Source organism: Marmota monax, unplaced genomic scaffold (assembly GCF_021218885.2).
Source record: "Marmota monax isolate L192 unplaced genomic scaffold, Marmota_monax_Labrador192_F-V1.1 WCK01_AAM20220418_F8-fsc00010, whole genome shotgun sequence".
NCBI classification, from domain to species: Eukaryota; Metazoa; Chordata; class Mammalia; order Rodentia; family Sciuridae; genus Marmota; species Marmota monax.
The window spans coordinates 13908457-13931789 of NW_026692321.1; the positions used below are offsets into that span (position 1 = coordinate 13908457).

The following is a 23333-nucleotide window of genomic DNA, read 5'->3' on the forward strand; positions in this document are numbered from 1 at the left end:
CCCTTGATTTCTCCATTACTGCACACACCTCTCCCTCCTGCTGTGAGTTGGGTGAATCATCTGATTTTAGTGGAGACTACATTAGTTAAGGCTCCATAGCACCAGAGCTGCCACCTGTGGTCTAAGAGCCTGAGTGGGAATTCTACTCCTTGTTAAAAGCAAGGAACCCAGTCTCATGATTGTGTCATCTGAAAGAGGGAGTTTTCTAGGTTTTGTTTCTCCTTAAATGAAAGTCAGGGATTCTAAGGTGCTGCCTTGTTCTAGGAGGGCCAGAGGTGAATATAGTTCGTGGAAAGAAAGAGCAAAACAGAGTCCAGCCTTTTAGTGGGATCATGGATGTTTCTTAGGGACTGAAGTCTTGCATGAGGGGGATTGCTCAGGCATGGAAAGCAGAGACATTCACATGTACCAAGTCTTCTGAGTTAGAAAATTTTATGCAATGAGCCTGTTCTTTCCTCCCTCTACAAATATGTTGCTGACGAATGATCATCGTCTCCTGCTATTCCCGTTCCCATTCCCCAGGCTCTTGACTGTCCTTCCTTTTTCAGATCACCTCTTCTTCAGGAAGTCTTCCTTGTGCATCCAAAGTCACAGTCCTCTCCTCTATGGTGGTTTTCTTGGCCTTGAAGGAGTGCCTGACTCAGTGAAGATGGCACAGCCAATGGCCCAGCTTTGCTTCCAGGCTTCTCCTAGGAAGGATCCCTTTCTCCTAAGCAACTGTGGTGTGGAAACTTGGTCAGTTTTGGTCCCAGGTAGGTGGAGGCAGGTGGAAGTGAGGTTTATGTATAAATGAAAACATTTTCTTAGCCATGCACCACTGACTTGGCCCCCCAATTGCCCTAAAGTATGGTGTGATCCAGACCCCAATCTTGATGGATAGATCTCTGCCCTTCCAAGATTTCCCAGAGCCTTGTATTTAACCATGGATATAATGGAAGGTTTTTAGGTTCCAGGGTTACATCGTTGCTAAAATCTTCAGTATTTTAAAGATATTATCCATTCCAACAACTGTACATCTTTTCCCTTAAATAACCTGATGTCATGACCACAGTTGTTTATATCTTTGTTTCCTTTTGATTTCTGGGCTTTTGGGGGTTGGCCCAGAGGATCTTTGAGCACTGAAGACAGAGTGAAGAGGTGAAAGACTCTTGGAGAATATAAAAGAGGCCAAGACATTTGTTTCTCTAAAGATCATATAAATGTTTTTTAATGTGTAACCCCTGGATTGTATTCTCTGGGGCTATTAGACATCACCAAAAAAAGCAAGAGCAAGATTAATGCCAATCTCTTGCCACTTGGTGTGAAGGTTTTTCCTCTTCGTTTTTTTAGCTTCAATGTTTCTGCCTATAACAGTGTCTATGCAATTGAAAGGTATCTGAATGATAAAAGATGTTTCTCCCTGGAGCCTGGAAGCATGGGTTCAAAGATCAGCCTTTCCAAGAGTTCATAACTGCTTAATGGCTGACATGTTTGACAAGCTTCTTCCTTGAAGAACAGATCAACTCAAAGAAGATGGAACTTGCAAACACTCTTTTGGGTTCTCACTTGGTACAGGAAGGCACTAGGATATATTGGCTGGATTGACTGGATGATTTGGGGGGCCAGTGATGATCCTTGAATTGCTCAAGGAAGTGAATAGAATATGTGGCCCCTGAAGGCTGGGGTGAAACTAATAAGATATGAAAAGAGGACAATAGAAAGCAGAACTTTCTAAAAGTCAAAGGGCAACATTGCCCACAGTCACGGGGAAGATGACAGAGGCTGAGGTAATATTCATCAGTGATGTTGTAAAGAGGTTTCCTATAATGCATGAGCCCCAGGAAGTCAAATGTACAGTGAAAACATACAATCTGGTGACCCTCAGTAAAATCACTCACACACTCTCTCTCTCTCTCTCTCTCTCTCTCTCTCTCTCTCTCTTTCTCACACACACACACACACACACACACACAAACTTGATAAAGACTTGGCTTTAACAATTTAATGGTATTGTTTACCTTTAGGATAAAATTAATGAAGCAGGAATATGGAGGGAAGAGTGGTACAAATTTAGAAGTTTATAAGACCTTTGATTATCATGCATCTTATAAAAGAAATGATGTTCATTCCTTCAAGACAGCAGTAGTACTGGTAATCTTGTTTGGAAGTTGAGCCTCCTTTTCAGCTCAAAGGAGAATAGCTACTGCCTGAACAAAGTCAAGGAAATTCACTCTGAAAGAGAAGAGTCCACAGGGCAGATCCCTCTGGGAGACCAGGAAGACTGGCTGGGTCCCCCACTACCATTCACACACAGTTGGCTCTGAATATGCATGAGGATGATCAGAAAAAGGAAGCTGCCCGTGGCTCTGCATTGCAGGCCTCAAAGACCATCTGATGTCCATGTCCTCCATCACCCCCATCTCACCCCCAAGGGGCACCTCCTCATCTCTTTGAGATAACGCTGGTCACCGAGTCACGGTCCACCCCTTTGCTGCTATACAAAGGGCACACTCAGGCAACCCAACAATAAAACAACTCGAAGGGAGACCAGCTGTACTTATAAATAAACATCACAAGAACATTAATCTGCTGAAGGTTTTTATGAGGGGAAGCATAAAATTTCAAATAAAGGGCTAATGGGAAATATGTCCAAAATGTTGGAATTAGTGATGCTCTACAGTAGGGAACAGCCCAGCTATATCCATAAAACAAAACATAACTAACAACTGATTGAATTTTAAGACCCCCAGCCCTCCACTCCCACACCTGAGTTGTATATTTTATCTAAAGGGCTGTTTCATGTTCCAGAATCAGCTCTGTTTGCAAGTGAGCTGTCACAATTTTATGGCCTCAACTTTAAAGAGCAGGACATTTCTTTCCTGGAGAAGAAGGCTAATAGGAGGTAAAATACAGGGATTATGGGCTCTCCCACAAGTCCAGGCTAGCAGATGAGCCTCTTTCTATAATTGAAATGAATGTTTTCTTTGGACTCAGCTAGGAAGATGCTTTTAAAACATCCCTGGGAAGAGGAGACATGTGCCAGGCCAGAGAGCAGATGCAAGCAGTGAGGAAAGCAGGTGTTCAGTTCTTGGGAGTACCTGCTCCACTCCCCCTTCAGGACAGGTCATTTAAAAAAAATGACAAGGTTATTTTCTTTTTTTAAAGTAAAAATGGGATATGGTATATGGTTTGCATTGCTTCCTGCCCTGCCCTTCACCTCTGTTACCGATCTGCTTTCTTTCCCCTCTGGGGTGATGTGAGATCTGTTTTGCATTCTTTTTCTCCTTAACTCTGTACCAGGCCAGTCTGGGATGAAGGGGAGGACCCCCAGCCCCAACCTCCACGCCCAAATAGCAGCCTTTGGAGCAGAGAAAGAGCTTGGATTGAAATCAGAATGGGCTCTAATACCCACTCTGCCATGCACAGGCTCCACTGGGCTCCAGGCAAGTCACTCCACTCCCATGAGAGAGGAAGGAAACAGTCACCAACATCACAGGCCCATTGTGGGTGTGATCTGATATGGCCCAGGCAGCAGCACCTGTTCAGGAGGGGTCACACTGCTGAGGCTCCAAATCCTGACTCTGAAACTTAATTGTTGGTCAAAACTTTCCAGATTTTGAGCCTCAGTTTTCTCATATATAATATGGGGATAAAAAGAGGACTAAAGGAAAATGCTCAGCAAGTGTTCAGCAGAGTGCATGTCACATAGAGGGTACTCCGTGACTCCTTCCTGAGACTGCTGTTATTTTAACAGGCTGTTTTGCAGATGGTCTTATTCACACAGAGACATCCTGGCTGAAGTCTAACAAAGGAAAAACCAAGTACACCATCCCCTCACTGCCTTGCTCATGGTGGAGAGCTTGCTTACCTCCACTTCTGGCCCATCTATGATCTTGGCTTATCTCTGACTCTCAGGCCAGCTCATATGTTTTGGATTCCTCCAGTGAGCTCAGTTTGTCAAGTTTGGGCGACTCTCAACACCATCTAAAGATTTGGCTTGTATTTCCCCTTGGCTGTGGCAGCCCCCAAATGCCTTGGAAAGTGTCTCCTGTGCTAGCTCTATTCCCTGCAACCCAGGTGCAAGCTCCAGTCAGCTCAGCTACTCTCAGGTGAGTCAACGTCAACCCCCCATGGGAGAATAAAGTATTAACAGTGAGGAGGGAGAAGTCAGTCCCTCCTGGATCTACCCTGCCCCCGGCCCCCCGCTCCGCATGTGTGTGTGTGTGTGTGTGTGTGTGTGTGTGTGATTTTATCACCTGCTCTGCTCCCCTACTTTGACATCAAGACAGAACAGTCACAAACAAAATGAACACACCTGTTCACAGCTATGGAAAAATGACAGCTTCAAAGTTAGCACCAATGGGGTCAAGTTCATGCCTCAATCCCCGTGAGATGCCTTGGTGGATCACTCCTCTGTGCTCAACTCCTCTCATCCTCTTTGCCTCATATTAACTCCTATGGTTCTTTAGTTCTTCTCAATTTTGGGGCACCATTTCTTGAGTGAGACTGAAGTGAGGAAGGAAAGACAGCATGGTCTAAATTTGTTCATTCCCCTGTATCTGTCATCACAGAGTAGAACCATAATAAAGACTAAAAGGAGGAGGCCCAGGCCATGTTGGAAGTGCACAGGTGAGGGAGACTCCATGATGTCTCCTGCCCCAGCCTCTGCCTCACCCTGAGGGACCTGAAGGAGAACCGTCTAGCTGAGCCCAGTCAAACCCTAGAACTGTGAGAAATAATTATATCGAATGTTGGTTGTTCAGAACTGTCAGGTTGGGTAGCTTGTTGAGTAGCAATAGACACATGGATTGCTGATCATTTATACATTTCTTTTGGCTATTGGAATTATCTTAATGGTCACAAACCATGCTCATCAGAGAGATTTAAATTGCCACCACCAGCTGTCAGTGGTCAGTGGCTCCAGACTGCCAGATCACTTCTGCCCAACCTGCATGTCAGGCCTTGGGACTGAAAGGGACCTGGGGCTGTGGGATTCTTCTGGCTGGACTCTGGCCTGGGGAGGCGTTGGTTGTCTGGCCCACCCTTCCTTCTCCAGCAGAGCTGGGAAGATATCCAGGGCCAGCTGTGTGCTTTGGAAAGCAGCTTCTCTGATTCCTCAGCCCTCTCCCCTGTGCAGAAGGAGAGGATCAACCTCTAGTTTCACACCCTGGAACTCCAAGTACCAAACAAAGTTCAGTGTTTTTCAGGTGCAAGTTCTTTTTTTGGCTTTTAGCAAATGAGTACAATAACAAGCTAGAATATGCAGGTCCTCAGGGGGTGAATCTAGGAACCACAAGAGTAAAGGGTTTCCAGTTACCCTCTGGCTTGTGCTCAAAGTCCTTATTCTCCCTGAAGAATGGGTGTGAAGGCTCAGGCTACGCAATGGTCTGGGAATGGAGACTTGGAAGAGAGCACTGAGGTTCCCCATCATTACAATACATGCCTTTAGCCAGCAAGCAGGTGGTCAGATGGGAAGGAGGGGAAGGGAGGGCTGTACTGAGGGTGTGAGATAAGCATGGTATGCTCCTTTAACATGCCTTGTCCAGCAGCTGCTGGGCTGTGCTCATCCATCAGCCCTGCTATGGACTAAACATTTGTGTGTGTGTGTGTATGTGTGTGTGTGTGGTGCTGGGGATTGAACCCAGGGCCTTGTGCATGTGAGGCAAACACTCTACCAACTGAGCTATATACCCAGCCCTGGACTAAAACATTTTTGTTCTCCTCAAATTCATATGTTGAAGCTCTAATCCTCAATATAGTGGTGTTGGAGGTAGAGTCTTTGGGAAGTAATTTGTGTTTGAATGAGGACACATGGGTAGAGGCCCTATGATTGCATTAGTGCCTTTATGAGAAGAGGAAGAGACTAGAATGTCCCCCTGCCACACAAGGATTCAGCAAGAAGGTGCCCACCTGCAAAACAAGAAGAGGACCTTCAATGCTTTACCAGATACTGGATCTACCAGTGCCTTATCTTGAACTTCTCAGCCTCAGAACTGTGATAAATATATATTTGTCATTTAAACCATCCAGTATATATATATAATTGTAACAGTTTGAACTGAGACAAGTCCTATGACCCTGGTTTTACTTTGTCTTGTGGACCTGGAGGAGCCCAAGTCATCATTTCCTCTATTCATATCTTTCTACAAGTTATGACCTCCTTGGCTTGGGGACTTTCCCAAGACTATGTGAAATGTACTTAGCCTCTCCACTTTTGCCTGCACATGTCCAATGAGTGGTTAAAATCAGGATGAAAGACTTGGCATCTCTGCCTCTATTTGCATCTGTCCACTTTGCTCTGAGTCTCCTTGGATTGCAGGAACAACAGGTCTTATGGATAAACATCTTCTAAGTCAAAACTGCCTCTCAGGCAACAGGAACTTTCTTATTGCTGACAAGTCCCCACCTGACCCATCCTGAGATAATGATGGACAGACCACACCTGATCAGGATCACCTGCTTTGACACCTGTGAAGAGCCTCCAAGTATGCAAACCCCTAATTCATGCCCTCTTTTCCCTTTATATGAAACCTCGGGATGACTGTCAGTCCCTTGAAGATAGGGCTAAGACATGGGTCCCCTTGTCTTTCCAGTGTAGCTGCTCTGACTAAAGTTCCTTTCATGCTTTTCACCATTACCTTTTCTGCTTTGTTTTTGGGGTGAGTGGATGGACCTGATTTGGATCCTCAGAGTCAGACCTGTGGCCTAGGATTCTGATAATAGTCACAGAGCTGGTAGGTGGCAGAACTCAGCATAATGCGACTGGCCTGCCATGGCCGAACCTTGGCTTTCAAATCAGAAAGACTTCGGCCTTCATTGGTTACCATGTCCATCTGCACAAAAGAAGTTTTGAGAATAGTCAATTACCCAGCTAAGGCACACAGAAAACCCCAAGGAGAAAGGGAATTTCTTGACAAGAATTTGTTCTCCCTGGGTACATGCTCAGGATTTCAGGCTACTTTATAGGAATATACCCTGTGTAGGAGAACCTAGTTCCAGTGTAGTTTTTCACAAGCAGCCCAATTTTCATTTTCAGACAAACTAAGTTCAAGTTCTGAATAAACCAACTATAAGCTGTGTGACTTTGAGCAAGCTGCTTAATATCCTTGTGGCCCACTAAATATCCTTCACCTATAGAATGAATAATGTAGTCCCTCCCTCATGGGATTGTTGCAAGGATTTTGCCATTCTCTCTCAGTCTCTCTCTCTCTCTCTCTCCTGTCTCTATCTACCTTAGAGAAGTCTCTGGTTGTTAACTGAAGTGCTTTTGTTTCCATTATTTCTATTTGAATTTTAGTTTTCATTGGAGCCAGACTTGGCAAGCTTACAGACTGCAGAGGGTGTGTTGTCAGCATGATGTTTGTTGAAAATCTGAACTTGAGTGTTTGATGGCCACACACTCTCTAGCTTGTTAGTCCCTGATGCTCACACTCCAAACATTTATGGTACAGAACAGGCCCTGTAGTTCCTGCCCCACTTTTTTTTTTTTAAGGTTTGTAACTTCTGGTATATACGGGACTTGAATTGAACAGAAGAGGACATAGCATACCCAAGAGCAGAGACCTCTGACAAGCAATCTACTCAAATCAGTAGAGTCATTTCTGGAGTGCACTGTGTTGAGAGGAGGCCAGGTCCCCTTCTCTGCTCTGATGCTCACTCAGTGACCATGAGAGATGACGGGGCCAGATAAGTCTGAAGTGGTGCTGCCCATGTACAATCCTTTAGGTATGCATGTGTCTGGGGGACCCCCAGTTCAGAGGTGTGCGGCACTGGCTTGTGTTTGCTGTATACCCCGTGACTTCTTCAGTGGCTCCTTCTGATTCCTCTGTGGTGATGCATGTTCCTGCTCCCACCAGGGCCATGTTTCCTGGTGCTTGCTCACCCCTGGTATCAGCAGTTCTGGGGGTGGGGCTCTAGGACTGAGGCTTTCCACTGATGAATGGCCAGTGTGAACAAGTTCTTTCTGCCGTGCTTTCCTGCAGGGTGATCTCCTCTTAGTTCACTAGTTGGGAGGGTTATTTCAACACTTGCCACAGTAGCTGGGAAGAAAGCAGTTAGGAGGCTGTGGGCTTAGAGGCTCCTGGTCCTCACTAGAGCGTTGAAAGAAGCATTCTTAGCATCAGGCCCCTTTCCTTGACTGCCTGTCTCTTCCTTAAGAAGTTAGCAGGCCCTCTGGGCATGGTGGTGCAACTCTCTAATCCCAGGGGCTTGGGAGGCTGAGGCAGGAGGATCACAAGATGAGGGCTAGCCTCAGCAAGTTGGTGAGACCCTGTCTCGAAATAAAATATAAAAAGGGCTGGGGTTGTAGCTTAGTGGTAGAGTAACCTGGGTTCAGTTCCCAGCACCACAAACATATAAACAAACAAACCAAAATTAATTTAGCAGGCCTATCCTTTTTGTTGGCAAGTTTTATCCTTGCCCAAGGTGTCTTTTGCACTCGCCTCCTATGTTTATCTTGGCCTCTGGCTGTACAGATCCACCATTTTGATGGCCTACACGGTCCTCTTTCTTCACTTTAATGCCTCAGTTCCACAAGTTGCCTCTTCCCACACAAACCTGCACATTTTCTGTTCCTTCAGGGCAATTAGGTATCTAATAAAGAAAATTCACACCAAGTGCAGAAGGTCAGATAGCGTAACTTTCCTCATCTAAAGCAAAGAGTTCTTGTAATGTTTAGAGATAAATGGAATGGATTTCTAATTGGGGAGATTTTGGTGGTAGAGCTAAGTAAAAGAAAGAAGCATGGGTAGAGTAGATGAGGGAGGAAATGGATAAAGCCTAGAATCATGACTGATTTTGAGTTTGCTGAAATATGTTCTAGAACTTGAGGATCATTCACACTGTGAGCAAACTTTGCTCATCTTTCCTCTACTTGTATGGCTCCTTTGGCCAGGCCTGGTCTGGCTTCGTGGAAGAAAACTGTCAGTAGCGCTATCAGAAATACGCACTAGCCAGAGGCAAACACCCCTATTTCCTAAGGAATGCAGGAGCCTTCTCCCATTTCTCCTCAAATGGCTGAGGAGAAAGCCAGAGCCCGTGAGGAAAAGATGTCCTTCATTCAATCTGAAGTCTGGGCAGCCAGCTCTAGGCTGAGTAGGCTGAGGAGGGCGTTAAGGATGGTCTTGATCTTACCAGGAAAGAGCTTTAATCTTACCCCAGGATTCTCAGTCCTAAACCCAGATCAGAATCAAACATATTCTCTTTGCTGATTTTTGATAATGCATGTACCTCATCTAAAATTCAAAGAGAAAATTCTCCCAGTTTCTTTTTCCAGAGGCAGCCAGTGTTAATAACTACTTACATGAACTTCTACAAGGAGCCTGTGCCTTTCAAACAATTGCTATTATTTTATACAAATGTGTCTATATTTCATATTTCATATATTGAGTATCATTTCATGTTAGAACATGCAGAACTGCCTAAACATAGTTATAGCTGTATAATATTTCCTTATGCTGATATACTTCAATTTATTTAATTATTTCTCAACTGATGTACATTTGGGTTGATGGCAATCTTTTGTTTTTATAAGAACAATGTTTCAATGAGTAACATATAAAAATTAGTAGGATGGATATATACAAGTGGGCTTGTTGATACTTGTTGTCTCACTGTCCTCCATTAAAGTTGTGGGATCCCCCCAGCAATGCATGAAAATGCCAATGCCCCACACTCACACCAATAGAGTGTGGTGACAACTTGTACCATCTGCTAAGTCATAATAATATTTCATTGTGATTTTAATTTAGATTCTTAAGTAAGGAGAGTGATTTTGCATCTTTAATATATATAGATTTGTGTGCACATCTGAATTCCCTTTTCCATGCAGTCTGTTCATTTCTCTTCCCATTTTTCTATTGTATTGTTATTTTTCTATTGATTTCTCAGGACTTATTAGAAGTTGTGTGTATTGGGGTGTGTGGATTTCCCTTGTCCATGCTTTATATTTACAAGTGACAGGACATCAGTTCCTGTCCTGTCTCATTCTGATCTCTTCCACTCATTCACTCTAATTGTGGGTTAATTTGGGAGGAGGAAGTTGTGTGCCTGGCTCAGGTTCTTTTGTCTGCCTGCTTTAGGAATCTGCTTGTGGAGCAAACTTGGCGGCCCTTGACTATGCCTTAAGCTTAGAGGCAAAGGTCCTATGCCTTCCAGGTGAGGTCTGCAGGCTTCTAGATGTGCTCATGACTTGATGAGTAGACCTGCTTTATTCTGGGATCTAGTACTAGGAGGAAGTCACACTCTTCAATGGCTTCATCAGTAACAAAGCTGATTTTTTGGATACTGATTTGCCTGCTTCTTTGTTGGTAAAGAATTGTGGCAGGAAAAGTGAGGCTATGTGTTAGACTTCTTGCACCTCAAAAGATATGTATGAATATTAAAGAAATTAATCTTTTACCTGTGATATGAATTCCAAATATGTATTTTTGTAGGTTTTCATTTATCTTTTCACTAATGTTACTGTTGTTGCTTTGTGTTCTTTGGTATTTTTCTTCTTTAGTAAAATTTAGATAAATGAATTGATTTTGTATTTTATGGATATTGAGGGTTTGTGTTGAGCTCAAAAAGCCCTTTCCTAAAAATATATCATAAAATATATGTTCTGTTTTCTTTAGTTAATTACCTGTGGTCATTTTCTGTGTTCAAGTCATTGTGAGGTCCTTCCTCCCTGACATGGCATGCATCTGGAGCCTGGATTGGTCCTGAGGTAACTCATTTCTTAGGAGGTGTCAAGGAAGGAGGGACATGGTAACACAGGGCCTTGAATCTTTGCTTGGCTGGTGCTGCCTGGGGATGCACAGTTACAGGTCCAGGCACAGGCCTTGGGAGGTACCCAGAGAGCACTGCAGTGGCATGCCTGGGGAAGAGGGACAGCTGGGTCCACCCTCTGGAACCCAGAAAGGGAAGGGGCTCTCAGCCCAGTGTGTGAGTTGGGTATTAGCAGGACGAGAGCTCAGGGTTTTTGACAATAAACACAGGACTTGTTTTCTGGACTCACTTGGTTCCAGTGGACCCAAGATCTCCTGGGACAACATGCCCAGGTAGAGACTGATGGGCCTCCTGAAGCAGGCCCTAGAAGGCCTTTCTGGGTGGCCTGGACCTGGCTGAGTTCAGATGCTGTCTCTGCTGGGGTGAGTAGAAAACCAAAGCAGAGCTGTGGAGCCATAGCCTCTGAGAGAAAAATGAGCAGCGATTTGCCTCCTCCCTTCTCCCTAAAATCAACAACAGGCTGTAAATGTGGGATCACTTAGAGACCAAAGCCTTCCTGCATCGGGGGCTTGTTATTCTCCAAGTTCCTTTCACATACTCTAAGGGAACATGCCTTCCAGGGAGCAGAGCAGCCATGTGCTTCTCCCCTCTCAGCCCCTCGAGGCTCAGCAGACTGAAGGCCACACGGATGAGCAGCTCTGTTTCTTCCCACCTGTCTGCCAGCAGCCCCTCCTTCTGTCCACCCACCCATCCTCCACTAATCACACCATCTGAACTTGTAGTTTTTCATGAGCTTAATTAAATACTGGCAAGTTCTCAGGTCCTTCTCTGATTGTTTTTATGTGAATTAGTGTGAGTCTAGATCAATTTAAGAATGTCTTAGTATATGTGATTGTGTGTTGTGTATATAAATTTTATATATTGAATCTGTTACTATCTTTTCCAAGTGCTGTGTTCAAATCTATGTGATCTTTAGTTATTGTTTCTTCCTCACCATCTTCCCTTCCTGCTCTGATATATCCTCTATCAAGGTCTGAATACCCTCTATCAAGTCCTCTCCACACAGTTGTATAAACTGTGCATCGCACAACTCCATGGGGTACCATTGATTTTATAATCTATATAGCTAAATGTTACTCCTGGAGTCAAGGACTATGGCATCCCTGCCTCCATCTATTGTGTGGTCACGATTTACATAGGCGATTCTAATTCCTTTGTATAATTAATGACTCATATGTAATATCCTGGAACCACATGGAAATATTTTTTGGGTTACCTGCTGTTCTGAATTATCCATGCTTAACTCTTCCACCAATGCATATGATTAAGTTACTCCCATTCTCTCAGTTGAGCTAAATCAAGGAGATAGGTGGGAAATAGATTAAGCTGATCCGCACTGAGGTGTGAGTGACTGAGCTGCCACTGGAGCCCTAGAGATATGGGGAAGGTGATTCTGTTTCTGATTGACCACAGGAAAATTCCAACTGTAAAATTACAACTAGATGAGCAGAGAGGAGTGGGAAGAGTTTTTGTCAGGGTGAGAGAGAGATTTGAAGGCAGGGTTTTTGATTACCCTGGGGCCCGTCAACTCTGCAAACAAAAGGCTTGAATGGAACTTTCCTGTGGTGAGCATTTTCAGTATTTTGTCAGTTCAGGAAATCAATGATCATGTGAGCCTCCTGTCTCCAGCCACAGAAGCAGAATGGCCAGGGAATTGTTCTCTGTGACTCTGACTGATGGGGATGACAGATACATGACGTCCAGTCGGTCAATCAAAGTCACCTCTTCAGAACTGGAGCAAGGGAGGCCAAAAAATAGGAACCATTTAGAATTTTCTCTAGCAGAACGGAGACATGTCCAGGGCTCAGTGCCCAGTGGTAGTGGAGACTAAGATGAATGTCCAGCAGGGTGGACATGAGCATTCTGTGACATGAATTGGCATGTTCTACCTTGCTATTGGGGATTCCAGTCTGATACCTGATCCTCATTCTCCAAATTTCCTGTGGATGCTGTAAACCAGTTGGTTGATATCTTTCCTAGTAATATGGTTTGGATGTGAGGTGTCCCTCAAAAGCTCATGTGTGAGCAATGCAAGGAGGAGGAGACAATGCAATGCTTGGAGGAGAAATGATTGGGTTATAGCCTCAACCTAATCAGTGAATTAATCCCTGATGGTATTAACTGAGTGGTAACTGGAGGCAGGTGGGGTGTGGCAGGTAGAGAAAGTTGTTTATTGGGGGGCGTGGCCTTGGGGTATATATTTTGAATTTCGAGCGAGGAGACTCTCTTTTTCTGCTTTTTGATCATGATGTGAGCTGCTTCCCTCTGACATACTCTCCTGCTATGATGTTCAGTCTCACCTGGAGCCCCAAGGAATGGACTTCGTTGTCTATGGATTGAGACCTCTGAAACCATGAGCCCTTAAATAAATTTTTCCTCTGTATAAATGTTCTGGTTGGGTCTCTCAGTCAGCAAAAAAGCTGGCTAAAACACCTAGTAATCCACTTCTCTCCAGGTTTATCTGTCAGCATCTGTTATTTGTAATTAAGAGTCCTGAGAAGTGGAATTTTGAAGTCCGAGTGATTCTCCCTCATAAGCTGAGAAACTCTCTCTCTGTGGGTAAGGGGAAGGAAAGAAAAGAAAAAAAATAAAAGGGAGAAAACAAGCCCTCACTTGTGGCACTTGGTGTTTGCATTTTTTTTTTTTTTTACGTTACTGGGGATTGGATGCTGGGTGGTCTACAACTGAGCTATATTCTCAGCTCTTTTTGGAGACAGGGTCTTGCTAAGTTGCTGAGGCTAGCCTCCAATTTTCCATCCTTCCTTAACCTCTTGAGTGGTGGGAATTCTAGGCATGAGCCTATCCACCAGGCTTCTGTGGAAAAGTTTGAAATACTAACTTTTAAGCACCTGCCTGGAACATGAATATTTAAAAGCAGAGCTGTGTAGCCATAGCCTCTAAGAGAAAAGTGAGCGGCGATTGGTTGCCAGAAGCCACCACAAGCTGACCTCAGCCTGGCCAGGGAATTGTTCTCTGTGACTCTGTGGCACTGCTGAGTTGTAGAATGTGAGGACTGCACGTGGGACAAGGAAAACATGGTCAGATTGTGGCTTTCATAACCAGGTTACAACTTTACCGGACTCTGACCGTATGAACCTGAAGAGACAGATGGTGGGCAGAGGTCAGTCAGTGTTAGAGGTGAGGTAAGGCCAAGATCACTGGGTCTCTCCTCTGGCCAGGAAGAACCTCTTTATGGATAGGGGAAGAAATCTGTCTTCGATTTTACTTTAAAATGTTATTGACTATTAAACAGGATTCTGTGACTTGGGGCCAGATGCTTCCATCTCGGCCCCAGCTTCTCAACACCAAAAATGGGGTGGCACCTGCCTTGCCATGTCAGATGCTCTTGTACTAAGCAGTCCTTTTGTGCTGAGAACAGGATGAGATGGGTCTGCAGGGACAGCCTCGGGCTTCCAGGGCTGAGGCCCAGGGGTTGAGTCACAGAGGAGGCTTCTCCTGTACATGATTTGTGGCATCTGCATGAGGCATGCCTGCTGTGTCTGTGTGCTGTGTTCTTGTGGTGGAACTGTGCCCTGAGGACGTCCCACCCTTTGTGGCTCCAGGCATGTGTCTTGGATTACTTAGCCTCAGCGGGTGAGCAGACGACCAAATCCTGTTTTAGAGGACATGAAGAGGATCTGAATGATTAATAAGAAGAGGATGGTCAAAACATGCTACAAGAAACCCACAAAATGTCACTGGCACTGGCTGGCCTGCTCCCTCTGGCGTGTGTTGACAGGGTTTTGTAAATAGTCTGATTAATCCATGTCCTTTTGTGACCTAGAAATTCACAATTGGGATTTAGGTTTGTTCCTGGGACTTAATGTGTTGACCAGTTGCAGAGAGAAACAAAGGGGACACTCCTTAATTTCCTGGCCCACATCAGAAAAGCATGTAAAGAGCTCCTGGGCCTCCAAGAGCCACTGGCCTACACATCAGCAAACGTCGTCCTCCTCGGAGGTCTGAAACACCTGGTGCTTGTGTCCTGGTGAGTCCCCAGCCTACCTGATAGAACAGCCTGTAATTAAGACTATGGATGAAGTTCTAAGGACCCTGGGTGATGTTACCCATGGGACTCTAATCTGCTTTAAACGCCTGTTCCGTTCTTTGTCTCCCAAAAGCATTTTCTCAAGATTAAATTGTAAATCATTAGGTAGGGACCAAGGTCCTTGGTAGCAACTTTTGAAAGTATGAGCCACATAAATCTAAAATGATTCCAAATCAATTGTCTTCCAAAAAGTATCATAGTTAAGCTCACACTTGCTGGCACCACAAGGTATCTCAGCACTCCAGTGTCTCCCCCCAGAGCACTCCAGCCCCAACCCAGCACCAGCCCTGCCTGCATTTGAAGCTGAAAGAAAGTTGGGGTGAGGCCTAAAGGGTCAAATGGCCAGTTGTCACTATCTGCAATGGCCCCAGATAGCAGTATGAGGCCTGCAGGTGAGGAGTTCCCTATGCTCAATGCTTCCCTGGGGCCCAAGGAGATGGTCATCTGAGACTGCTCTACAGGGGAGCACCAGACTTCTGGGGCTGGAGGTGGATCTCTAACAGACAGACTCACCTGCCTCCTGTTTCACCCCCTGCTTTCCCTGAGCCCTTTTTCTAAGAATTGTGGGCATCTACATTCTGAAAGGAGTTGTTCCCTTATTCATTTGGATAAAATATCATTTAGTTGGAAAACTGAGAAAGAAGGTTTGTGCTCAAGACATGTGTTTTAGGGGATAGGAAAATTCCCAAGTCATTGGCTTTTCCCCTTAAAAAGTACATGAAAGCAATAGTCTTATTTTTTTTTTTTTGAGTTCATGTGACATCAGCCAAAATTACTGTTAGCTTACAACTTTCAAGGCCTAAAAAAGTAATCCCCCTTTCCCCAAAATAAACATTACATATGCTCAGAAATAGGAGTACAGGATTGTAGAATGTGGAATTAGAAGGACTCTTAGGGTTTATTTTACCAATGAGGAAACTAAGGCCCAGGGAGGGGTGCTCCTTGGCTGCAGTAGAGACAGAAGCCAGGATTGAGAGTTCCCCAGGGCACGAGGCAGGCCCCACTGCAGCAAGGTGTTCACATGTGAAATTGTCTGCCTCAGTAGGTGGGTTCCATCATTCTGTTTTCCATTTGAACATTATAAGGCTTTGGGCACAGACTGTCAGGGAGTTATGTGACTCAGGGTCTTGATGCTTCTTTAGATTTCCATGCCACCTGGGAGCCTCAAAGTCATTGGCTTGAAGGTGGTAGGGAAAAGCAGGGTACTTAAGCTTTTGTTTTTATTTCCAAAGGATCAGAGAGAAATTGGGTTCCATTTGGAAGAAAAAGCTCTGTGAATTTCTGCCACACCTGCCTCTTCAGGCCAGGTGTGATCTGTGGATCCAACTGGGTCTGCATCTTGTGGTGGATTCCTAGGAATAATTGCCTCCAGGGATGTGTCTACCAGCCCAGCTGTGCCTGAGGCCAGTGGGAACTGGCAAATAGAGGTCTTTGTACCAGGAAGGTCTCCATTTGAGTAAAGTAGGCTTTGGAGTGGCAGGATCTCAGCCAGCCTTGTGGCACCTCAAGCATCCCGGCCACCCTACTAAATTCCTGGGTCTTGGCATTGTGTTTGGCAAATGCTTAAAGAGAAAGAGAGGGGCTGGGGCATCAGGCCTCTGATTGCTGTTGTTTTCACATTTCTTGGAGCTCTTCCATCCACTGGGACAGATCAGCCTATCCAGAAACACCGCCAGTGAGGGACAGTAAACTGTGTTCCAGGGGAAGATCTCTAGGTAGGGAAACTCACAGGCAGGCAAGAATCCCTGAACACAATAGGGTCCTAATTCATACCTGCTGAGTGGAAGAAAGTTGGTAAGGCAGCAAAGAGGTTTTTTAGATTTCAGGGAACTTTGTCCAGCTATTGTGCTGTTCTTCCCCTGGAGGCCCCACCTTCCAGAATAGCCCTTTTCTGACTGTTCACCAACCTCAAGATTTTGCACCCCCAATGCAATAGTCTCAAAGATTAAAATCCTTGCTAGCTCCCCATGACTTTCAAAAGTGAGTCCTACAGTACTTTCCATATGATATTTGTCACATGGATGTTCCTTAAAAATTAGCTTTGGGGGTCACACATACTCTGGGGGAGGCATGATACATACTGGCACATTTCAGGGCCCTGACAGGTTCTGCAGAAAAGAAATTGGTTTTGCAAGCTTGACCACAGATCCAGTTGGTTTACATAATACCTGGTAGCATGCAGCAGAGTAAGGGGCATATCTTGTTAACATTAACCCATAGCAGAAAGGCCAAACAAATTCATCTGTACTCAATAGGTCTCTGAAATCTGCCTTGACCTAAAGGTTCTTCGTGTTTTACCGCCACATTGCTCCTCCTGCCTGTACCCTGTGGACCCCTCTTCCTTGGGCCTGTTGTGTGCTGTGGACTGAATTGAGTCTCCTTCAAATTCATATGTGGAAGCCCTAGTCCAGTACCTCAGAATGGGATGGAATTTGGACATAAGGTCTTTAAGGATGAAAAGATATTGAAATGAGGCTGTGAGGGTGGACTCTAACCAGACCTGAGTGGTGCGTTTAAAGGAAGAGGTGGTTAGCAAGCACACCTAGGGGAAAGGCCATCTGCGAGCCATGCGGGAGGCCTCAGAAGGAGCCATCGCTAAACATGTCGGTCATAGACTTCTAGGCTTCAGAACTGGGAGAAATCAATTTCTGTTGTTGAAACCACTCTGTCTGTGGTCTTCTACACACAAACTTTCCCCAAGTGGACTCCAGAGCTGAGCATGCTCCACACCATGGCATGTTTATGCTTTCCTCCTCTTGGGGACTACTTCTTTCCCTAACTAACAAAACAGTAGAAGACAAAGCAATTCTGTCTTTCAAAACCTCTCTCAAATGTCTCTGCCAAGTCATCTCACCTCCATCCATCAGCTGCATGAGTCCCTCTCAGCCTGTGCCTGTGGAAGTCTCTGGCTAGCAACTCTCTCCTTTTCCTCTCTTATGGATGTTTTTTGCATGCATATCCTTCCACCACCCTGTTGGATCTCTGGGGACAGAAACAAATCCCACATCCCAGTGCCCATCACTTAAGAGGTTCTCAATAATAATTTCCTGGGTGGAGTGAAACTCTTTGCCAAGTCAAGGGGAGAACCGAGTACTTTGCACCTGTCTGACGTTGCTCAGCTTGTGTTGCGAGGACCCTAGTCACAACTCTGCTCTGGATCTGGGAGGAGGGGTCTTCTGAGTCAGACCTTGAAGGATACTGAAGAGGAGTGAGAGCCACAGTGAAAGCGAGGGAACAGAGAGCTACTTTATCTTAGTTTTCAAATAATTGTGTTTTTTGACCTGAGTGCTCAGGAATGCTGGGCCTTGAATGCAGAGGGGAAGCAGTAATCAGAGGATGAGGATGAGGATGGTGACATGCCAGCTCAGGACATGGGCTTGGATCCCTAGGGGAGTTCCTCCCAGCGATCCCATTGGACCAGGAAGGCACAGGTGTCTGGATGGTGGCTGAAGCTGGGCCCTCCCTTGGGAGGCCCTGGGTAGGTCAGGGCAAGTGCTAGGACACCAGAGAGGAATGGCCAGCCTGCACGTGGGGCTTGTCATGCATGCAGCAAGGCTCACGACTCCATGACCCAGCCTTGGGAGAGGCCCTCTGGAGAGGGAGCTTTGACACCCTCCACTCTGATCTGAACACAGGTTTTTAATTTCCCAGTAATTTGCCCTTTCTACCTCTCCCTGGTTGGCTTCCCTGTCACTTCATTTCCTGCCGTATTCTCATCTTACAGCAAAGGTGAACAGAGTTGACCTTTTCTTGCTCCAAAGCAGAATAAAATGCAGAACAGATTTTTGTGAATAAAAATAGGCCTGAACACCACCAGCCAGTCACTTTGGCTCTATTCACCCATCTGGCCTGGCTAGCTCCTGCTCCACTGGACCAGCCCTCAGGGCAGAGCCACAGAGGGAGGCCGGAGTCTTGGGCAGCAGGCAGAGGCCACCTCTCCTAGCAAGAAGGGCAGGACAGAGCCACACAGAGGCCATGCTGGGTGGCTGCTGGACAACATTATCCCCTCCCAGGGGGGCACTGTGAGTATAAATATCTCCTCTCAGGCCACCCTTGCCAGTGGTCCAAGGAGGAAAGATTGAAATGTCAACACCTGGTGGGGAAGACAGGAACATCTGGGGAAATTCCAAGAGAGATGCAAATTCCCAGGACAGTAGAGAGGGCTATGATTTAAGGGCCAGGCAGACCACTATTCTAGTCCTTGCTCTTTTGCAACTGTCTTATCTTAGGTAAGGAACTAATCTCTATGAACTCAGTTTTCTCATCTGTGAAGTAGAGACAAGGTTCTGGAATCTGCAGGTAGATTATTATGCTCAAACAAGACAGCAGGAGGAAAGTGCTGAGCATATCATCTATGTGTCCTTGTCATTCAGGTTGTAGTTTGAGCACCTATGGGTCCATCAGTGATCCCACTCCCACTTTAGCCTCTCAGAAGCATCATGGAGTCCAATGTCAATCCTCTACAGAGCACGGGTGTTTTCTTATTTCTGCTTGAGAGTGTTGTCTGGCTCCCCTTCCTAATGTAAAGTCTTTGAGAGCAGGTTCCCTGTGTGTCAGCCACTGTGTCACAGTACCCAACCTGAGGCTCAGAGGGGGCACTTGGCAATGATTTACTAAATAAGTGCATGCAAACGCGATGGCTATGTTAAAAAGCTGTGTCTAGGTGACTTTTTGCCATGTGAGTCTTTGTTTTACCCCTGACTATATTTCCTTTCCTTGTCATCAGGCCGGGGCTTCCTGGCCTCAAGGGAGTTTGTGGTGAGGCTAAAAGCAGAAGTTGCCTGCAAGACACTTTCCTTTCTGCAATTTGTTTTCAAAAATTCTGAAGTCATGAAAAAGTACACCAGACTCCTGGAAGGTTTGAAGAGAGAGCACAAAAAGAAGGGGGTGGAGGGAGAGGAAGAGTGGGGAAGATAGGAGCTGGCTGGATTTTAAGCAGAAACATGAGGGAAGAGCACTCCTGGACATCCTCCCTCTCTCAAGTCCCTGAGAGATTTTTGAAGACAGGAGAGGCAGGAGGAAGCTCGGGCATTTCTGTGCACAGCACTGGAGCTCCATGTATCCATGGTAGCATCCTAAGGAGGTGGTTAGCACTCAGAGAGGGTGGGAACCTGGCCCCAGAAGTTCCCCAGGAATGGGAGTGGCACCAGAACAGCAGAGTGGACTGGTGTGATGGGTACCTGTGCACAGCCAGCCAGGACTGCTGACTGAGGACCTTAGGGGCCTCCCTGGTACCCAGATACTACTTAAAACCTGGAAAAGGCACAGGTTCTAGAAAGATGGAAGTTAAATGAGCTCAGTTACTCCTTCATGTTATTCAGTCACCAAGTCTTTTGACAGGATGTGCCCTGGGTCTATGTTTGGAGAAAGGCATGGATGGATGCCATTGGTATCCTTCCTAGTGTTAAATGCTGCAAAGGAAGATGCCCTGACCCCACCATCACTCCTGGGCTCCCTTTGGCTCTGTTCAACCCATAGTGTCACACCTTTAAACAGGTGTATCAGGTGTACTTTTTCTCAGGTCTTTATTTTTCTATAGTACACCTAAATCTCATAAAAGTTCACCTTGCACCATTATCGATATCTCATAAAACTTTGCCACTTTTCAGGGTTCTGTCTCCCTCACTTGTATTATCTCAGATCCTCAGGGCTTTGCAATTCTGGAGACACTTGGGAGATATGAATAGTGCAGGGTGGTGTCTCCTGGCCCATGCCATGTGACCCATCAGAAGGTGATCAGCTCCATGCCTACTTTGACACAGAGCTTCCAGTGGGCTTGGTCTCAGAGCTCCACACCCCCTTCTCCATGGTTACCTACAGCAGGTCCTGGGCTCTGCACTGGAGTGGGGGTAATGATCCCATCCCTCCTCTGGCCTCAGGGTTTCACTGCCTGGGGCTGGACACCTGTCTTTTCAAATAATCAGTTGCTAAGGCCTTCCTTATATTTTTAGACAACACTAAATGATTCTCTTTGTGGCCCTGGCTTTCCATGAGATCCCCCAGTCTTACCTGATTTTTGTCTTCTCTTTTGCTGAAACACAGAAAAGGTGTCACAAGTACTTCCTTAAAGGAGATGACCAAAATCAGTACTAGCTTCCTTTCATTGCTGTAACCAATCACCATGACTTAGTAGCTTGAAAACAACACCAATGTATTCTCTTATGGTTCTGTAAAAGTTTGACAGGGGTTGCATTGGGCCGAAATTAAAGTGTTAGCAAGGCTGTGTTCTTTTCTGGAAATGCTACAGATGAGTCCATTCCTGTGCTTTTCACCTTTTCTAAATGCTGCCTTCATTCCTTGGCTACTGGCCCCTACTCCAAATTCAGATAGAGCGGTAGAACATCTCTCTAACCTGCTCACAAAAATGTGGCATTCTATTTGGGCAATAGACAGGTGAGCCAACATATCTTATGTGAAAATTAAAAATGGTCTCAGGGAGCGAGCAGGATCAGAAAAAGAAGCCAGTACCCTCAGAGGGGCAGAAAGGCTTCTCAGAGGGCATCACTAAAACCAGTACTTAACTCCTTTTCTAGTCTGGAAATACCTGAAGGCAGGGCTGAATAGAACTCATCGTCTTCTTTCCCTTGAGACTAAGTTGACTGCTTTCCACCTTGTGGCCACTTAATAAATATCACTTGGAATGAACCAATGACTCTTTCTCAGTCATTTTTTCCTTGGGGGCCACCATTGCAATAGGAGATCAGGGACTGGTTCCCAGCTGGAGGGCTGAGCTAGCATCCTCAAGATACACCCCAAGCCTGAGGGCTTAGATAATTTTCTTTATTGTTACATTCCCTGCCCTGCCCCCACCCCCACCCCATCAGAGTCGAATACCAGAATGGAAGCACGGAGTTCTGGGCACAGATGGGAGGCTTTGTAATAAACTTCCCAGACATCCCGGAATTCAATTTAAAACTAGCTCTTGGATTCAAGCAGGACTTAGGATCACTTTGGGTTTGATCAATGAGAGACATTTCCTCCTTTGAGTTTCTTCATATACTAGCATGCTGGGAATAAGAGGATGAAACTGAGTGTTATGGTTTAGATATGAGGTGTCCTCCAAAAGCTCATGTGTGACACAATGCAAGAAAATTCAGAGGTGAAATGATCAGATTATAATAGGTTTAACTGAATTGGTGGATTAATCCCTTGATTAACTAGGTGGTAACTGTAGGCAGATAGATTGTAGTTGGAGGAGGTAGGTCACTAGGGGCATGACTTTAGGGGTTATATTTTGTCCCTGGTGAGTGGAGCTTTCCCTCTCTCTGCTTCCTGATTGCCATGTCCTGAACTGCTTTCCTCTTCCACACCCTTCCACCATGATGTTCTCCCTACCTCCAGCCCAGAGCAATGGAGTTGGCCATCTGTGGACTGAGACCTCTGAAATCATGAGCTCCAAATAAACTTTTCCTCCTCAACATTGGTGTCAGGTTTTTTGGTGATAGTGATTAAAAAAAAAAAGTTGACTAAAACACTGCAAGTGAAATACTTGGCAGACTCTCAGGAAAGACATTCTGGGAAGTTCTATTTTCTGTATCCTGGGGGAAGATGGCTGCAGCTTGAGTTGGGAGATGCCTGAGTTGGCTGCAGAGGGGATGTCATGGTGGTTCTATTTTAGGGTCCATTCTCTGAGATTCTGACCTCTATCAAAAACTTGCCCTTGTAGCTTCTCGGACAACCCCTGAGCTGAGACATCTTTTGGCTCTTTGACATCAGGTTGTCCTATCTTCTCCTGCACACAGAGCTTCCAAATCAGGACTCCACACAGGACTTGGGACCTGAAACCTGCAAGTGAAGGCTGATCATAGGATGTCTGAAACCAGAGATCACCTCCTGGGAGGGTCAAGCTGAAGGCAGTGCTAATCTCTCAGTGGTGAGTTAGTGTTTGCCAATGGAGCTGAGTGGCCAGTGCAGGCTTCCCCTGGGCCATTATTTCCCTTCTCATACTGGAGGGGCTCATCATCCTTAGATGTCCCTGAAGCTTTGCAGGCTTCTAGGGTAACAGAAGACTGAACTGTTTTACATTCCTTGGAGTGTTGACCTCCACGCCATTCTTTAAACCATAACTAGCAACCTATTAATGGGCTGTGAAATCAATGAAGTGGATGGAGATCAGCCTAAGAAAAAAGAAAAAGAAAGGAGACATAAAACTAAGGAATATGAGTGTTGCTTTGGTAAAACATTTCAGTTTAGTGTATGATACACAGTATACTGAATGTAGGTTGCAATATGAGATGTATTTCTCACCACAGATTTTAGGTAAAAATGGTAAAAGCATCTCAGCATCATTGGGGAATTTCATGTTCCCTGGGGAGAGATGCTGAGCTCTGATGGGGGCAACTTCTCTAATTGTAGAATAGAAATGCATAAACCATCTACACAATGTCCTTTTCCTGAGACTTTGGGGGCAAGTGGAGGAGCATTGGCTGGAAATTGGAGGCTAGAGTTTTGAATCTGTTGCCTAATTACTGTGAGCCTAACTACACTCAGCTTTCTCTTGCCCATGTGGAGATTACACTGTGTGTACTGCTGCCCT

General features: G+C 45.5%; 1 non-coding gene across 1 annotated transcript; it reads right to left on the reverse strand.

Moving 5' to 3' along the window:
* Window positions 1-5596: 5596 nt before the first annotated feature.
* Trnav-cac (transfer RNA valine (anticodon CAC)) lies at window positions 5597-5672 on the reverse strand. Its single transcript has one exon. It is a non-coding gene; the product is annotated as a tRNA-Val (tRNA).
* Window positions 5673-23333: the final 17661 nt, after the last annotated feature.